The sequence below is a fragment of the Chiloscyllium plagiosum genome, unplaced genomic scaffold (assembly GCF_004010195.1).
Source record: "Chiloscyllium plagiosum isolate BGI_BamShark_2017 unplaced genomic scaffold, ASM401019v2 scaf_16171, whole genome shotgun sequence".
Classification (NCBI taxonomy): Eukaryota; Metazoa; Chordata; class Chondrichthyes; order Orectolobiformes; family Hemiscylliidae; genus Chiloscyllium; species Chiloscyllium plagiosum.
Genome location: NW_025180337.1, coordinates 1 through 2,362, shown reverse-complemented (window position 1 = coordinate 2,362; position 2,362 = coordinate 1). Strand labels below are relative to the sequence as shown.

The 2,362-nt window shown below is 42.6% G+C and overlaps 1 pseudogene; it reads left to right on the top strand.

Moving 5' to 3' along the window:
* Positions 1–10: 10 nt before the first annotated feature.
* Positions 11–1,557, top strand: LOC122545423 (annotated as a pseudogene).
* Positions 1,558–2,362: the final 805 nt, after the last annotated feature.

The window sequence follows — 2,362 nt, the reverse complement described above, 5'->3', positions numbered from 1 at the left end:
TATGATCTTAATGGAAGCCCCTGAGGTTCCCTTGAAAATATGTAGAGGTGCAGTGACTGGGAGGTACCCTGGGAAATGTTTTGTTGGCTGCTGCTTTCAAATAATTGGAGAAAAGGGAAAGCGAAAAGAACAAGAACCTTATATCCCTGACAGTGACCCGAATCTGGTAAAAGTTATAGAGGTCAAAGACTTAAAACAGACCCTTGAAATAGAAACTGGATACAGAGATACAGATGCCTGGGTGGAATGGGTGAAATATACGGTTAAAAGCATCAACAAAAGCAATTGCTATTCTTGTGCCTCAGGTCGACCGGTGGCTCAGGTGGTTCCCTTTCCGCTCGGGTGGAAGCAAGACAGTGCCGGTATACTATGCATGATTGCCCTGTACCAGGATGAGACAGCGTGGAGAAACCCCGGTTGCCGGTAATTGCTGTCTATGTTTCCTCCCCTAAAGGGGAGAGAGTTAAAAACTCCCCCTATGTTTGTGAATGTGATTGGGAATCATACCTCCTGTGTACAGAGGAATGGAACAGACCATTCCAGATTTGTAGGAGACCGAACGCTATGCTCGGAAATTGAATCAGTTTCTGAGACAGAGTGGGGAACGAACTATTCAGCCTTAAAAGTACCCCGAGCGGATTTGTGGTGGTACTGTGGTGGGAAGATTTTAAGACCCACTATGCCCTCTAGCTGGTGAGGCACTTGTGCAATTGTACAATTGGCAATTCCATTTACCTTGGCATTTGAGATAGAGGGGAAGGCAGTGAAGGAGGATGAGCGAAGCAAGAAATCGATATTGGGGACTTCCTTTGATGACAGGATTTATTTTGACTCCATAGGGATTCCTAGAGGGGCGCTTGACGAGTTTAAGGCCCGCAACCAGATTGCAGCAGGTTTAGAATCATTCCTATTTTGGTGGGTAAAAATTAATAAAAATGAATATTGGATAAACTGCACTTTTTATAACCAACAAAGATTTATAAACTATACTAGAGATGCAGTCAAGGGAGTTGCCGAATTGCTTGATGCAACGAGCAGGATTGTTTGGGCAAACAGACGAGCCCTGGACATGATTCTAGTCGAAAAAGGTGGTGTATGTGTAATGTTAGAGGGAAGTTGCTGTACCATTATTCCGAATAACACAGCACTGATGGGTCAATCACTCGCGCATTGCAAGGATTGACCACCCTCTCGGAGGAATTGGCTAAGAATTCAGGAGTGGACACGTCACTCACAGGTTGGCTGGAATCATGGTTTGGGAAGTGGAATGGGATGGTGGTCTCCGTTCTCACATCCTTGATAATAGTGATAGGGGTACTAACTACAGTCGGTTGTTGCATTATACCTTGTGTACGAGGATTAGTCCAACGATTAATTGAAACAGCCTTAGTGAAACAAATGACCCGGCAGGGTAATCAAGCTGAGGGACTCCATCTACTGAACAAGGGAATGGGCCCTCTTTTGGAATTGGGCATAATAAATGAGAGTTCAGAGAACGAACAGCGAAGGAAGAGCCAAAGGTTACTTCATGAATTTGAGAAACAAATAAGATTGTGAACCTCATCACTTTAAGGTGTGAAAAGGGCAGATGGTCCCCATACTGGGAGTCGAACCCGGGCTGCCTGTGTGAAAACCAGGAACCCTAGTGTATGGTAAAGAAAATATAAGTGGAGTTTAATTTACATAAAGGGAAGTTACGTAGCGGGGCGAGGTGACCTCATGCAGCGCAAAGGTATTACTATGTACATGTTCCAATGCTCATTGCTCACCTTCCTAATGCACCTGAAGCTATTCCTTGCAAGATTTAAGATTGTGAACCTCATAGCCAAGAAAGCATAAGAGGGCAGGAAATACAAAAATGAATTAAAGGAGACTTAGTAAGTGCAGAAACTACAGATATTTTTAAAAAGGGGGGAATTGTGGGAAATAAGAAATGTAGTTTTCTGCAGGCGATATAGAAATGTAATTGTTGTAAGTGCTAGTGGAGTGCAATTTCTGGAGATGGTTAAGGGGTGAGACATTGTACAAACGGTCATGGAATTCTTCTAGCGTGTAGTATACTTAAGGCTAAGACTTTAATGAATATAGGGGGTCTTTTATAGAAGTAGTTTCAAAGAAAATAGTTTTAAGCTCGGAAATAACTATGGAGTGTTGTAGCTGACCACAAAAGAAGAAATAAGGGTCTTTTCACAATAAAGCTTATAGTAACAGGACAAAGAACGCAGATATCCGAGGTCAACCTGGTACAGACAGAAGGAAAGAGAAAAACAAGTGATGTAATCATCTTAAGGTTATGTCAAATAAGGGACTGAAATGAAATAAATGATTATGATAGGGTAAGAATAGAGAAAGCGTGGGGGGT